The sequence below is a fragment of the Pristiophorus japonicus genome, chromosome 7, assembly GCF_044704955.1.
Source record: "Pristiophorus japonicus isolate sPriJap1 chromosome 7, sPriJap1.hap1, whole genome shotgun sequence".
NCBI classification, from domain to species: Eukaryota; Metazoa; Chordata; class Chondrichthyes; family Pristiophoridae; genus Pristiophorus; species Pristiophorus japonicus.
Window position 1 is genome coordinate 8,181,199 of NC_091983.1, and position 16,907 is coordinate 8,198,105.

The window sequence follows — 16,907 nt, forward strand, 5'->3', positions numbered from 1 at the left end:
CCCGGCAAGAAGTCCGATCATTCTCCCTGCACATTCTTACGCATTCTATGTCATTCAATATGCCAGAGCTCCAGCTAGTCAATGAAACTGCATTAACACAACTGCAGCGGGTTGAACTTGTTCCTGAAACTAACTAAAGATGTACTACTAAATCACACAAAACCTCATGGGCTTCTTTATCAAAAAGAACAATGATTTCTAACCATGAATATTGTAATAGCTTAATATAAATTTTTCATTTCGGTTGTGTCGATAAGGCTGCATTTGTTTGAGTGTGAGAATGATGATAGAAATTTGCCCACCAGATTGCAACATCCAATTTGGGCTGCTGCACCCGACTCGGTGCGGAGTGGGGGGGGGGGGGGGTGCGGAGTGGGGGGGGGGGGGGTGCGGAGTGGGGGGGGGGGTGCGGAGTGGGGGGGGGTGCGGAGTAGGGGGGGGTGCGGAAGCGATTGCTGGGGAAACCTGAGCGGGACTCGACTTCCGGGGGTGTTCGGCATTTGTGAAGGATTCTAACGGGACGGTGTGGGGTGGGATGGGTGCGGGGGGAGTGTTCCCGGTGTTGGGTTGGTCCGGAGCCGGGGGGTGGCACACTCTTGGGATGGGGGGTGGGCTGTTTGCGGCTGGGATTGGGAGAGACTTCTTCACTCGGGGAGTTGTTGGCCTGCCGCGGAGAGTTGTTGATGCCAGTTCATTGGATGTGTTCGGGAGGGAGTTGGATGTGGTCCTTGAGGCTGGGGGGGGGTGCGGAGGGTGCGTGGTGGGGAGGTGCTGGGGTGGGTGATCAGCCATGATCTTGTTGAATGGTGCTGCAGTCTCAAAGGGCCGAATGGCTTACTCCTGCACCTATTTTCTATGTTTCTATGATTCCAGAAATGAGGGGGTTGACTTATGAAGATAAGTCGAGTAGGTTGGGCCTGTACTCATTGGAGTTCAGAAGAATGAAAGGTGATCTTATTGAAACATGCAAGATAATGGGCCCAAGTTTCCACAAGAAAAAAAACGGGCGCCCCTCCAAGCTGGGCGTCCATTTTTCGCGCCTAAAAAAAAATATCGCGATTCTCGAGCGTTCTGCAGCTCCTTGTCTGCCTGGCGCGGCGTGCAGGGGGGCGGAGCCTACACTCGCGCCGATTTTGTAAGTGGGAGGGGGCGGGTACTATTTAAATTAGTTGTTTTCCCTGCCGGCAACGCTGCACGTGTGCGTTGGAGCGTTTGCGCACGCGCAGTGTGAAAAAAACATTGCCTGCCCCTCCCTCTCTCCCTCCCTCCCCCCCCCCACCGCCTCCCCCGTTCGCGGGAACATCGCTGAGCTGCCTGAAGCACTTTCACACAGGTAGGAAGATGGTTTATTTAATCTTTTCTTTGCTTATAAATGTTTATTCAGGTTGGATTTATTTGTATAATATTTGTAGAAGTATAAATAAGGATTTATTGTCGAATTTAATGAGTTCCCTTCCCCCCACCACCTCGTTCTGGATGCCTAATTTGTAACCTGCGCCTGATTTTTTAATGTGTACAAACAGGTTTTTTCAGTTCTACAAAAATCTTCACTTGCTCCATTCTACTTTAGTTTGGAGTACATTTTCACTGTGGAAACTTTCAAATCAGGCGTCAGTGGCCGGACACGCCCCCTTTTGAAGAAAAAATTCTGTTCTAAAGTAGAACTGTTCTACCTGACTAGAACTGCAGAAAAAAAAAATGTGGAGAATTGCGATTTCTAAAATAGTCCGTTCTCCACCAGTCACTCCTAAAAATCAGGCGCGAATCATGTGGAAACTTGGGCCCAATGAGGGGACTCGACAAGGTGGATGCAGAGAGGATATTTCCACTCATAGGGAAAACTAAAATCAGGGGACAGTCTCAGAATAAGGTGCCACCCATTTAAAACTGAAATGAGGAGGAATTTCTTCTGAGGATTGTCAATCTGTGGAATTCTCTGTCCCAGAAAGTTGCGGAGGCTGGGTCATTGAATATATTTTTGAGCGATAAGGGAGTAAAGGGTTATGGGAAACGGGCAGGGAAATGGAGCTGAGTCGATGATCAGTTGAGCCATGATCGTATTGAATGGCGGAGCAGGCTCGAGAGGCCAAATGGCCTACTCCTGCTCCTATTTCTTATGTTCTAATGTTCTCATTCCTGAGATATTCCTTCTCAATCCAGTATGTCACAAAATGCTGCATTTAGGCAAGACATCCACAAAAAATGAGGCGATTTGCTCCCCTCAGGGGGCTAGACTTTGCATTAGTCTCCAGAGTGCCCAAAAGTAGGCGGTATTTCCAGGGTTAGCATTTACATTGGTTTTTGTGATCGCCGGAATATCACCCATTTTCAAACCTGCTAGTTTCCACTTTATAATTTGTGTGTTAGTGGGAGCGATGTGAAATGGGCGTTGGCGTTTTTTTTTTCAGCCGATGTCCATAGCAACAGTCTTTTCCCGTGTTTCAGGAGGTCAGAGGTCATCTGCACATGCACAGAAGAGAGAGAGAGAAAAGAAAGCTGGTGAGGGATTGTGGTGGTGATCAGTGATTGCTCTGTTTCTGGTTGCATTTCTCGGATTTCTGGGTTAAAATGGATATTAGTGAAGTGAGGTTGGAGAAGGAGGTTATTTTGAGCAAGGAGGAGGAGGAAGTGGCTGAAGTGGGAGAGATGGAAGGACGAATGCGTATAACTCATCTCGCCGTTTAAATAGGCGGTAGAGAGGAGAAACTAATGCAAAGTTTAGCCCATGTCTCCAATCTCACACACATTTTTTGTTTTATCAGTCGTACAGCCATTATTCTTCTGAACTTTCCTGCCTTGTTCTTTCTAAGTCATAAATACACCGTCCTACATCCTCAGTATGTTGCAGTAAAAAACACCACACTGTCTCCCAATACTAACTTATTCTCTCTCAGGACCTCCAAGCTGTCGGACGGAGTTCCTCCTTCAGCCTTCCTTCCCTTGGCCAATCTACAGGCTTTTTAAACATCCAGCCTTCACGTCACTTGATCACTACCTTTTTATTTACTTTGCCCACCTTTCAACTGTGTGCAACCTTGCTAGTGCCCGACACTTGTGGGCATTGGCCCTTCTCCTAGTTTTCTCAATAGAAAAAAAAAAATCCATTACTGAATGGGCTTTAAGCAATCATTGCTGTGCAATTAATTGTTCATTGAAAACAAAACAGTCAAAATTTGTTCATTGACCAGACTAACTTTTACGAGTTTGCATATGCCACATTTCAGTTATTTGATCAATCAACTCTACTGATGCATGTAAATAAGTTTTCACAAAATTTCTGACTGGTTAAACTCTGGATACAGCCTACAAAACACACACAGAACGCCTGTTCTACCTCAGCCCGATACAGGCAGTATCTCCAATCTCAGAAAGCACCTTGTGTGAATCTCCATGGAAGTTGCAGAGTTAAAAGTCAGGCTTCAAATATTAAAAAGCACGCTACCAACAGAGTCGATCCACGTTGGAATAGCAGTGTAGCTGCAGGTCGGGTGGATAGAGCAGATACCCACCACGGAATTTTCCGGTTCACATCTAAACTTTGAATAAAATCGTTCCATAAGTTTCCATTTACATCAGCAGATGTTCCGATTTAAGATCGATCCACTTGTGAGCCAGCAGTGTCAAGGCCAGCCCTATGAATTTCATGGGACTGGAAGCTTGCAAAAGAGGACAAACCAACAAGCAAGAACTATCAGCACATAAAAGAAGCGAGTAGCTTGGGCCTCGTGGGTCAGATTCCCAGGCTCACAAGACCTCGTATGGCCCACGAGACGTGGTTTGGACATCCTTTCAAAGATCACTGCTGGACTTTTACAGACTGCACCACAGATTTATAGCTTGGGGGATTTGTTTCTACAACCTCAGCAAAACGATTCATTTAAAAGTGGCTGCAAATACAGTAAAATTGTGTTTGGGACTACAAAGTATCGGGACATGTCAGTGCAACACAAAGATTAAGTTTGGCAAAGTTGCCTTCTCTAAATTTGAAATAGTTGTTTCCAGTAGACCATCCATTATTCACCCTCATGCAAGTCATGCCATGCCACACCCTCTCCCCCAGCAGGAAGAAATATGACCTGACCCATTAATTTTAATCTAGTACTGGACTTTAGGAAACTTTCTACTGTGCCCATGACGACTGCTCCTATAGATAACAAGGCAAGGAACCAGACAGTAATGATATAAGGGTTTACTGCAAGATTGCACAGAACATGCTATTACAGTATAGTTACAAAATACACTTAGTATATGCAGTATCCACTATCCCAGTAACTGGAATACAAAACTACAAGTTCATTCGCATGTGCCAGCTACAAAACAGAAACGTTAATGATTTAGCAGCAATGAGATTAAGTTGACTTTCAATGGATAATTTTCAGAATGGTGCTTTTGACCAGGACATTTCTCATTTTCTTTTTAATAGTGCAATGGGATCTTTAATGTCCACTTCAACAAGCAGAAGGGGCCTCGGTTTAACATCTCAAATCGAAAGAGAGCACCCAAAACAAACCAAGATTCCTTCAGTACTTGGAAGGTCACACAAGATTACATAAATTCTGGAGTTGGGCTGGAATCTAAGGCTTAGGAACATAGGAACAAAAGGGGCCAATGAGATCATGGCTGATCTGCGACCTAATTCCATATACCTGCCTTTGGCCCACATCCCTCAATACCTTTGGTTAATAAAAAGCTATCAATCTCTGACTTAAAATTAACAATTGATCTATCATCAATTGCCGTCTGACTAAGAGAGTTCCAAACTTCTACCACCGTGTGTGCAGAAGTGTTTCCTAATTTCATTCCTGAAAGGTTTGCCTCTAATTTTTAGACTATGCCCGCTCATCCTAGACTCACCAACCAATGGAAATGGTTTCTCTCTATCTACCAGATCATCTCCCTTTCTGACTGAACAGCAGGTGTGCTACCAACTGAGCCAAGATAATAAACAGTCAGAAAAAATTGTTGGCCTTACCAGCCCAAGCTAGGGAGGGGGAAAATGAACCAGAATATCTGCTGCTGATTGCTATCCAGTGATCTCTGGTGGGAAAAAAAAAGAGTGTGGACTGTACCAGACTAGTTATGGTGTCCCATAACTGTCCATCAACTCTCACCATCTGAGCTTTGACACGAAACGTGCTCACTTCAGCAAGATGTGGGACAATATATAGTATGCAAAGTCCCGTACCCCATCAACCTGGGCTTTCAGGAAAGGAGACAGAAAGAATTTGAAGGGGCAATAAAAAAAAGGAAATATTACTCCAGTATTAAATCAGGTCAGGGAAGGCTACCTTCAATGCAAAGTTGACACACCAAAGTAACTTGAGATATTTCCTAATTGATGAGAAATCCAATAAAGAGATGAAATACTTTGAGATGTAAAGGCTCACTCAACAGACTTCAATGATTTGCACATGTTCCCATGCAAAAGCCATTGCAGCACTGATCATTAAGATTTAACAGTAGCTCGGTACACAGCAGCTGGACATTTAAATTTAAAAGGCAGTTTCTGGCTGGTGTGTGTGTGGGTCCCTCAGTATAAATTCAGCTTCTATAGAATCATCACGTCACACAGCACAGGGAGGCGAACATTCGGCCCATCGTGTCTGCCACTATTTTTTCCCTCAACCAAAGATTTAACATTTCACGATAAATAGACAAGAGCAGTGCCTCTTTGAAAGAGCTACCAATCAGTCCCATTCCCCTGATTTTCCCCCCATAGCCCTGCAAATATTTTCTTTTTAAACAAAAATCTAATTCTGAAGTTTTGAAAGTTACGATTGAATCTGCTTCCACCAACCTTTCAGGCAATGCATTTAAGATCATAACTTGCTCAGTAAAAAAAAAAATCACTTCATCTTCCCCTGGCTTTTTTGCCAATTATTTTAAATCTGAATCCTCTCATTACTGACCTATTCTGCCAGTGGAAACTGTTTCACCACCCCCGCCCCCCATACTCTATCAAAACCCCTCGTAATCTTGAGCACCTCTCCCATAATCCTTCTATAAAAAAGGTACAATTTCAACAGATGGTACATCTACTTGAACCTACTGCTTAATACCTTTCAGGGCCAAATCCAAGTCTCTTAGGAGAAGAGAACACAAAATTGATGAGAAATCATTAAAAATCTTCATTTAAAAACCAGCACACATGCACTTCTCTGAAGAAGAAAGTTTACGAGTTTCAGCTAGGGCTTCACTACAAATTTTAAAATACATATCCTTTTTTAAAAAATTGAAATATTTACATGTTAATCTTGCTTCAAACTCCATTTCACTCACTTAGTGACATTAGTGTCATATGTATCCACTATTTTTCCTTATAGCCAAGTATTTTCAATATTTCCCAATAGGCAAGCCATGCCAGCAATTCAATGAAATGTGCAAGTAAAATCGATGGCCAATTTAACACCCTACCTCCCATAGTTTAAAGTGTAACTTCCATAAATCTTCCAAAATTGTATCAAGACTTGAAAACTTGATTTGGCAATCCTTCATTAACCAGAATCAGAATGACCCATGATCGATCATAAGATAGCAAGACAATTGGCGATTCGAACCCATGACCAGGTGAATAAATATATTAATGCACTTTGTGATTTAAACTAATGATGGCAAGTGTGTATTACAAACTTCATGACTTGATATTAATGCACTTCACAGTTTGGTCCAATGGTCATGTGTATTAACGCATTTCATGATTTATGCAACACTTTTTTCAAAAAAAAGTTTTTTTTTTTAAATTCAGGTTGAGAGCTGTCGAGAATAGAATAAAAACGAGGCAAAGAAAATACACACTTTTATTTAAAGAAATGGTTGTCGAGAAAATTCAAGGCAAAGTCTAATCCTTACCTGTTTCTTCACCTGTAGAGGTGCCCCTCCTCTCTGCACTTGAGGTCTCTGCTGTCAAGGTCATCTCTCCAGATTCTGGAGGAGAACTTCAAAAACAAAAACACACAAACTTAAAATTCAATAAAAACAACGTTATTTAAACCACTGCCAGTCTGCTGGAAGGTTTTTTTTTCCTTCATGCATCAACCCCTCCCCAGTACGAGCTCTCCTTGTGTCCCAAGAGGGTCTTCTTCCTTCCAAGGGGCAAAACTCGCCCTCCACTTCAATGTGACAGGCGCCTCCCTGGGAAAAGCCCCCGGCTCCGACACTGGGAGCGGACTTGAGGCGCTCAACTCCCATTTTAAAATCGCATTTTACCTCAATTAATTGAGAGGGGGGAGATACGCATAATTTAAAAAAAATAACGTGGCACGGTCCAAAATAAAACCAATTCCAAATCCTAACACCTTGCACGCTGAAGGACGAGTTACACTTCAACAATTCTCCTCGATATCACATTTTTGTGTTTAAATCCAGTTGTTTCCCGCACTGCAATCACGACTTGCCCAAGAGATAGCGAGGGGCAAACATGGTCGATTGTGGAGGGAGGGCTGTTTTAGGGTGCATTCGGACCCTTCGGCTGAGGGGAGGGAAAGAGAATAAATCTCACACCGGCATCAAAATAACTTCCTCGGCAGCTCTGTGCAACTGCGAAGGGAGGGTGGGGGGAAACTGTTTGTGCACTGGTCAGATTTTTAGCAGCAGGCAAGTCCCGCCAAGGGAAGAGGAGCGAGGACTTACCCCAAGTGTGGACAGGAGGACAGGCCTTGCAGTCTTCGGCCACCGACACCGGGGCTGGGGCCGGGCCGGGCCGGACCGGACCGGGCCATCTCGGCTGCTCTCGCTGGGATGAAATAAGAAACGGGAGTTTATTTCCCCATCTCTCGCCATTTTCTTTGTCTTAAAACACTTTTTCCACTTGACTCAACTTTCTTCAGTTCTGCTCACTGTGGGGAGGAGGAGGAGAGTGGGGGGGGGGGGGGGGGGGGGAGAAAGAATATATATATATATATATAGAGAGAGAGAGAGAGAGATAGATAGAGTGTACAGGAAAGGAAATCAAATCAAAGGAGAGAAGGAGAGCATGGCGGAGAAAGCAATCTGTGCTGACCAGAGAGGGCATCTTACAGGAGAAATTAGAAGTTTTGTTGAGTGAACAAAATATCAGATTGGGTGCAAAAGAACGGTTAAGTACGCGAAGAAAGAATCGGATGACACAAGTCAACCAACGAATTAAGATAAAGTGTAGAGGTTTTTACAGTGATAGGGACACAAGAGGTGAAAACTCAGCAAGTTATTAAACTTTGCTGGAGTCAGAGTACTTAAACACTGAGAGGGACATGGAGAGAAATAAAGTTATAGATCTCTGGAGATAGGATGTGAAACAGAGTTAAGCTCCAGCACTGTTGCGCTTCTCAGGAACACGCCCCTCCCCACTGAGCTACAAACAACACACAATCCCGCCCCTTCCCCCAGGAGCCGCAAACATCTCCTTGCGACCCATTGCTCCGCCAATCAGAAGTGTAATTAATCTGAGCCAAACCGCGTCTCAGCCAATCAGCTGTGCCACTATAATGAGATCCGCCCCACAGCCAATCATCAGCATGTCTACGCTCAGCCGCTTTCCTCTTTGGTTCTAATTTTCCCAGCCTCCTAGTTCAATTAGCCAATCAGAATGTCAGCTTTGCAGAATAGTCAACATATCAGGTAAGAGATTTGACCAAACCCGCTTCCAATTGACCAATCAGATATCAGGCATACTCGGCCAATCAACTGTTGAACCTGACAGTAGGGTTGGGTGTTGGCAGGAGTTGAAGAATGCCCTTTTTTCAATCAGCTAATATGGGTACTAAAGGCGTGCCAAATACCTGTACCACCACACATTCTGGAGTAATGATGTATCCTGTTGTCTCATGCTAATATCATAACATAAGAAATAGGAGCTGAGTGGGCCATTTGGCCCTTCGATCCTGCTGCGCCATTTAACAAGATCGTGACTGATCTTCTCCTCAACCCCATCTTCGCGAACTGTCCCTATCTCCCTTCATTTCCTATTCCCAAAAATATATCAAGCCCTGTCTTGAATATACTCAATGACTGAGCATCTACCGCTCTCTGGGACAGATAATTCCAAAGATTCACAACCCTTTGAGTGAAGAAATTTCTCCTCATCTCAGTCCTAAATGGCTGACCCCTTATTCTGAGACTGTGACCCCATGTTCTAGATTCCTCAGCCAGGGGATACATTTTCTCAGCATTAACCCTGTCAAACCCCTTAAGAATTTTATATGTTTCAATTCGATCATCTCTCATTCTTCTAAACTCTAGGGAATATAGGCCTCATCTACTCAATCTCTCCTCAGACGGCAATCCCCTCATCCTAGGGACCAGTCCAGTGAACCTTCATTGCACTCCCTCTAAGGCAAGTATGTCTTTCCTTTGGCAAGGAGACCAGAACTGTACACAGTACTCCAGGTGTGGCCTCACCAATATCCTGTATAATTGTAGTAAGACTTCTTTACGCTTACACTCTAATCCCTTTGTAACAAAAGCAAACACACCATTTGCTTTCTTAGTTGCTTGGTGTACCTGCATGTTAATTTTCTTTAATTCATGTACAAGGATACTCAGATCCCTCTAAATGCAAACATTCCCAGTCTCTCACCATCCAAAAAATATTCATCTTTTTTTGTTTTTTCTACCAAAGTGGATAACTTCACACTTCTCTACATCGTATTCCATTTGCAATGTTCCTGCCCACTCAGTCAACCTGTCTATAAATCTCTCTGCAGCCTCTTAGCATCCTCCTCACAGCTTACTTTCCCACCTAACTTTGTATCATCATCAAACTTGGATACGTTACTGTCCCTTCATCTAAGTAATTAATATAGATTGTAACTAGCTAAGGCCCAAGCATTGATCCTTGCGGTACCCCACTAGTTACTGCCTGCCATCCCGAAAAATTTTATTCCTACTCTCTGTTTTCTGTCCATTTACCAATCCTCAATCCATGCTAGTATATTACCCCCAATCCCATGAGTCCTAATTTTGTGCAATAACCTCGTGTGCGGCCCCTTATCGAATGCTTTTAAAAAAACCAAATACACTACATCCACTGGATCCCCCTTATTCATCCTAGTAGTTACATCTTCAAAAACCTCTAACAGATTTGTCAAACACGATTTCCTTTTCAGAAAACTTCTGCTATTGAGCCAGCTCTCGTTTTCCACTCAAGCTCCATACAGGTCATTCTATTGTTTTTTTGTATGTTGTGTGTTATTTCCCCCTCATTTCCTTTGTTATGTTCCTTTTTAAATACCGTTCATCTGTAATATCCTCTAGTTTCAATGAAACAGCCACACCCATAACTTTAACTCATCTGTGCTCTCCACAGATGCTGCCTGACCAAGCCAAAGTGCTTCCGGCATGTTCTGCTTTCGTTTCATTCTTCAATAATTGGCAGGGTCCCAGTAATAAAATGACAGGCAGCCTGTCCGGCAATTAGGCTTCTCGATCTATAAAAGAACAGGCCACCTTAAACACAGTTCTTCCCTGTCCAGTTCGTGTTTGCTCGTCAGGCGCAGTGCACCTAAAGTGTGTCCACTTGGACCTGCCCGTATTGCGGGTTCAGGTTATGCTCCTAGGCCTAGTGCGTACTAGGGTTACCAACTCTTCACGATTGCCCTGGTGCCACAGCAATTAAAGGTCAATCTCCGGACACTGCTGTGAGCAGTCCGAAAGAAAAATCATTGGGGTATTAAAAAAGTGTCTTTTAAAAAAACACATTCTTTGAACACTTTTGTTTGTTAGTTAATAAATATTGGAAATAGAGGGAGGCTGTTTGAGCAGGAAGGAGGATTGGAGGTGGGAGGTCATGTGATGAAACCTTCAGATATATGTTCATCCTGAGGTGGCTACCCTTGTGCACGTGAATGCAGGAGTGCCCTCTTAGCAGGGCCTTGCCCCTGGAAACCGAGGCAGAAACCCAGCTGTTGCAAGTCACTCCAGCCTGCAGCAGCAGTAATGCTCCTAGTCTACAAGGCCTTCCGACTACAGCCCAAAGAGCAGCCAGAAAGTATCAAGCTCTGAAGACCAATGGTGGAACCTGAAAAATAGACCACTTACCTTTTGATTTCCTCCTAGATAGATAGATAGATAGATAGATAGATAGATAGAAAGAAAGAAAGAAAAGCGCTTTACAACCAATGAAGTACATTTGGAGTGCAGTCACTGTTGTAATGTGGGAAACATGGCAGCCAATTTGTGATAATTGTTATGTATGTAAACATTACCAATGTGTAAGACTTGCCACCAGGGGGCGCACCTGTGGGAGACCCAAGGGTCACCTGCACACCCCGGGCAAGCAGGTATAAAAAAGGCAGTCTACCATGCTGCTTCCTCACTCTGGAGTTACATTAAAGAAATCAAGGTCACAACAGTTTGAGCTTACAATATACAGCCTTGTGGAGTTATTCTGAACATAACAATAATGACCAGATCATCTGTTTTAGTCATGTTGATTGCGGGATAAATATTGGCCAGGACACCGGGGATAACGCACCTGCTCTTGGGATCTTTTACTAACCTGAGAGAGCAGACGAAGCCTCGGTTTAACGTCTCATCCAAAATACAGCACCTCCGACAGTGCAGCACTCGCTCAGCACGGCACTGGAGTGTCAGCCTCAGTTTTTTATGTGCTCAAGTCCCTGGAGTGGGACCAAGAACCCACAACCTTCTGGCTCAGAGACGAGTACAAATGGGGCAGAGAATTGCTGAGTCACTGCCTTTTTTCCCATTAACATCAATGAGATAAAGACAAGTTCAAATCTTTTGTTGATTGTCTTGGTTGAGGGAGAAATGTTGGATGAGATACCTTTGCTACTCTTCTGCTGGATGAAATTGACCAAGGTCCATCTAGTTCGTCTTCTACCATCCAGGTAGTTGCATGATAGAATTACGGGGTTGTTGACTAATCATAGAAATCAATCTCTATCAATCAGTCCACGGCAGACCCAGACATGGACCGATGTAAACCCTATTGGTGGAGAGCCATGGGAACCATAGGCCAAAGGTCACCTGTTAATCTCAAGCATGCTACCAGTCTTGCCTAAAATTACTCATGTACTGTATCCCAAGATATTATTATCTGAAAATAAATGATCTAATTTGCATTTGAATGAATCAACACCAACTGTTTCCACCATCTCCCCGGGGAGCCTGTTCCATAGATTGATCACTCGCTCATTGAAATAATATTTTCGCGGGTTGGTTTTGAATTTACCCCCTTCAAGCATAGGTCGTGTCCTCTGGTTCTTCTTTGAATAGTGGGATAGTTTACATGCACCTGAACAAAGAGATAGGGCCACAGGTTAATATTGCATCCTAGTGACGCTACCTCCAACAGTGCAGCACCCTCTCAGTACTGTGCTGACGTGTCGGCTAAATTATGAGTTCAAATTCTGGGGCGAGACTTGAACCCACAACCTTCTGACCCAGAGTGCTAGCTTTGTGCCAAGGCTGTCGTTCAGTCCCAGTCCTTTGATATTTTTGGTAAAGAGAATTTTGACAAAACATTCATCATCATAGACAGTCCCTCGGAATCGAGGAAGACTTGCTTCCACTCCTAAAGTGAGTTCTATAGTGGCTGAACAGTCACAGACCCTGTCACAGGTGGGACAGACATTCGTCGGGGGAAGGGGGGTGCGTGGAACTGATTTGCCGCACGCTCCTTCCGCTGCCTGCGCCTGACCGCTTCACACTCGCGGTGTTGAGATTCGAAGAGCTCAACGCCCACCCAGATGCACTTTCTCCACCTAGGGCGGTCTTCGGCCAGGGACTCCCAGATGTCAGTGGTGATGTCGCACTTTACCAGGGAGGCTTTGAGGGTGTCCTTGTAACATTTCCGCTGCCCACCTTTGGCTCGTTTGCCATGAAGGAGCTCCACATAGAGCAATTGCTTAGGGAGTCTCATGTCTAGCATGCGAACTATGTGGCCTGCCCAGCGGAGCTGATCAAGTGTAGTCAGTGCTTCAATGCTGAGGATGTTGGCCTGGACGAGGACACTGATGTTGGTGTGCCTGTCCTCCCAGGGGATTTGCAGGATCTTGCGGAGACATCGTTGGTGATATATCTCCAGCGACTTGAGGTATCTTCTGAACATCGTCCATGCCTCTGAACCATACAGGAGGGCGGGTATTACTACAGCCCTGTAGACCATGAGCTTGGTGGTAGATTTGAGGGCCTGGTCTTCGAACACTCTTTTCCTCAGGCGTGGCATAAATTACATCAAAATGTTGTGCTATCAGGCAGGCATTAAATAACAATTGTATGTGGGTACTTGGCTCTTTTCCCTTCCAAACTAACAAAAGAAACAAAACAGGAATGTTTTCCAAACACTTTTTCAGAAAGGCAAGAAGGTAAAAGCTCTTTTTTATAAGTGGTTGTTTAACATCTGTTTTGCAGCCACTCGGAAATAATGTGCTTTAAATAATTTCCAGGCGTACAACATTTTATGTGCATTTTATTATTATTGAGAAACAGGCGAAAGCCCAAGGTCATATTACAGCACATCATTAAGGCCAAAATCCATTGTGGGCTGGATTTTACGCTTGCTGCCGCCCGTGTTTTCGCCCCGGAGGGGCAGCAATGGTGGTGGTGAGCTGTTCCGGGTGGGCGGCCAGCCTGGCCGGGGTTTTCGGGGCCGATTTCGGCAGGGTGCGGAGCATCATCGCCCTTAAGAGGAGAGCCGGTGTGCAATGCCGGCACGGCCCAATTTTTGGCTCCAGCCCAATCCGTAGCGCTCCGTAGAGCGCCGTGCTGGGAACGCCTGTGAAAGCGGGCAGTCCAAGCTGTAGCGGCTGCAGTGGGGTAAGTAATGTCCACCTCAGGGAAGTGTGATTGTTTTTTTGTGACTTATGTTGTGGTGGCATGAGTTACTTATTGGGAATGTTTTTGGTGGGCATTTTTCAGGATTTTTCTCCCCCAGGTCTCTCTTACAGCGCTCCGAGGCCGGCTGTTTAACTCGGGATTTTCACTTGTTCAGCCGGCCTAGCGCCCTAAGAGAGGTGTGGAACGCCTCCCTTAGTGCTCCGCCCCACACTCAGGGTCCGGCCGACCAATTTTGCTGACTGAGGCACAAACTGTTCCCGGGCGCTATCAGGACCGCCCTGCCACCATTACCGCCCCGAAATGAGCAAAGCCAAAAGTCCAGCCCATAGAAGAGAAGACACAGATACTCGCTGATTGTAGAAGGGAAAACTGAGGGAGTTAAGCACTTCGCTGGATGTGAGGTCCTGAGAAAGAATGAGTTAAGCAAACAGTGTGACTCCTCTTGATTTCAATGATGGAGGAGGGCAAATGTATAGCTACATAGGACGGTGTAATTTCAGATGAAGAATAAGATAGAAAAGTTCAAAGGAGCGCTGGCTACAGCATGATCAACCAAACAGGGAGAGACAAGCAGGGTTGCGATGGAGAGAGAGGTTGGAGGCTAGAGGTGAGTGAAGGACTAGCTACTAAATGAGAAGTTCTCTTTTGTATCATGCACAAAAATCTGAGGTGTTTACAAGAAGGATGTCTCAGAAGTACCACTGCCTTCAATGGATATAACAATTGGGAGAGATATAAAAGGGGCGCCGGTTTGCTGAAATAACCCCCCCCCCCCCTGCCGTATGTGTGTACAAATTTCTGGGGAGATAGATCAGCAGAACTGGAGAAATTGCATCAAAGGCCACATTTCTTCAAGGGCTCTGCAATCTTCTGTCGAAATTGCAGTGGTAGATCGGGGGACAATAGCATGAAAAGGTTAAGGGGAGATTTGACCGAGGTCTTAGGTGGTGAGAAAGTGTTTCCAGTGGCAGGAGGGGTGAAAACCAGAGGACACAAATTTAAAAATCCAATGGCAAAAAATCCCGTGGAGAATTTAGGAGAACTTTCTTTACGTAGCGAGTTGTTACGATTTGGAACGCGCCGTCTGAAAAGATGTGAGTAGCAGAGTCAAGAGCAACTTTCAAAAGGGAATTGGATATAAAGCTGAAAAAAAAATGTGCAGGGTTTTGGGGAAAGAGCAGGAGACTGGGACTAATTGGATAGATCTTACCAAGAGCCGGCACAGGCACGATGGGCCGAATGACCTCCTCCTGTGCTATATGAATTTCCAGGCAGATGTCTAAAAAAGTAATAAATACTTTAATTTTATCTTCCTCTGTTCCCATTGTGCATCTTTTAGATGCTTTAGGGCTAGTTTTCCGAGTGCCGATGCTGGCCACGTAGTACGGGACATTGTGAGCAGTGCACCTCATCATTATAGGCTGTCCCTCGGAATCGAGGAGGACTTGCTTCCACTCCCAAAGTGAGTTCTTTGATGGCTGAACAGTCCGATACGAGAGCCACAGACCCTGTTACAGGTGGGACGGACATTCGTCGAGGGAAGGGGTCGGTAGGGCTGGTTTGCCACGCGCTCCTTCCGCTGCCTGCGCTTGGCCTCTTCATGCTCGTTGCGTTGAGACTCGAAGAGCTCAACGCCCTCCCGGATGCACTTTCTCCACCTCGGGCGGTCTTCGGCCAGGGTCTCCCAGGTGTCAGTGGCGATGTCGCACTTTACCAGCGAGGCTTTGAGGGTGTCCTTATAACGTTTCTGCTGTCCTCCTTTGGCTCGTTTACCATGAAGGAGCTCCGCATAAAGCATTTGCTTAGGGAGTCTCGTATCTAGCATGCGTACTATGTGGCCTGCCCAGCGAAGCTGATCGAGTGTGGTCAGTGCTTCAATACTGGTGATGTTAGCCTGGTCGAGGACACTGGTGTTGGTGCACCTGTCCTCCCAGGAGATTGTCAGGATCTTGCGGAGACATCGTTAGTGATATATCTCCAGCGACTTGAGGTATCTTCTGTACATCGTCCATGCCTCAGATGCATACAATAGGGCAGGTATTAATACAGCCCTGTAGACTGTGAACTTAGTGGTAGATTTGAGGGCCTGGTCTTCAAACACTCTTTTCCTCAGACGGCCGAAGGCTGCACTGGCGCACTGCAGGCGATGCTGAATCTCCACATCAATGTCTGCCTTTGTTGATAAGAGGCTCCCGAGATATAGGAAATGGTCCACCTTGTCCAGGGCCGCGCCATGGATCTTGATGACTGGGGGGCAGTGCTGAGCAGCGGTGACAGGCTGGTGGAGGACCTTTGTCTTACGGATGTTAAGCGTAAGGCCCATGCTTTTATATGCCTCAGTGAATACATTGACTATATCCTGGAGTTCAGCCTCTGAATGTGCACAGACGCAGGCGTCGTCCGCGTACTGTAGCTCAACAACAGAGGTTGGGGTGATCTTGGACCTGGCCTGGAGGCGGCGTAGGTTAAACAGCTTCCCACTGGTTCTGTAGTTTAGTTCCACTCCAGCAGGGAGCTTGTTGATTGTGAGGTGGGAGCATGGCGGCGAGGAAGATTGAGAAGAGGGTTGGAGCGATGTCGCAGCCCTGTTTGACCCCGGTCCGGACGTGGATTGGGTCTGTAATGGATCCATTGGTCAGGATCACAGCCTGCATGTCGTCATGGAGCAGGCGAAGGATGTTGACAAACTTTTGGGGGCATCCGAAACGGAGGAGGACGCTCCATAGACCCTCACGCATGACAGTGTCAAAGGCCTTTGTAAGATCGAAAAAGGCCATGTATAAGGGCTGGCGCTGCTCCCTGCATTTTTCCAGCAACTGGCACGCTGCAAAGATCATGTCTGTTGTGCCCCGCAGGGAATGAAATCCACACTGTGATACCGGGAGGAGCTCCTTGGCCACAGGGAGAAGATGATTGAGGACAACTCGAGCGACAACTTTCCCAGTGGCTGATAGCAGGGAGATTCCGCTTATAGTTGCCGCAGTCCTGTTGTGTATGCATGCCTGTTTACTGTGTGATGTCTATAACACTGTTATGCAACACTAAATGTACCCTTACACTGTACCCATCTTGCCTGTACACCAGAGGGTGCTGCTGCTGGAGACCTAAGGGTTACCTGCACATTGCAGGTA

At 45.6% G+C, this 16,907-nt stretch overlaps 1 long non-coding RNA gene across 3 annotated transcripts in view; it reads right to left on the reverse strand.

Annotated features, from left to right (window-relative positions):
• Positions 1-7,859, reverse strand: part of LOC139266733 (uncharacterized) — a 109,642-nt gene extending 101,783 nt beyond the window's left edge. The window contains exons 1-2 of one of the 3 annotated variants that reach the window (XR_011593753.1): positions 7,630-7,859; positions 6,850-6,935 (exon numbers count right to left, since the gene is read on the reverse strand). This is a non-coding gene — a long non-coding RNA (uncharacterized lncRNA). Of the gene's footprint in view, positions 1-6,849; positions 6,936-7,295; positions 7,543-7,629 lie in introns of those variants that run through there. The other 2 variants (XR_011593755.1, XR_011593754.1) reach the window with 2 other exon arrangements.
• Positions 7,860-16,907: the final 9,048 nt, after the last annotated feature.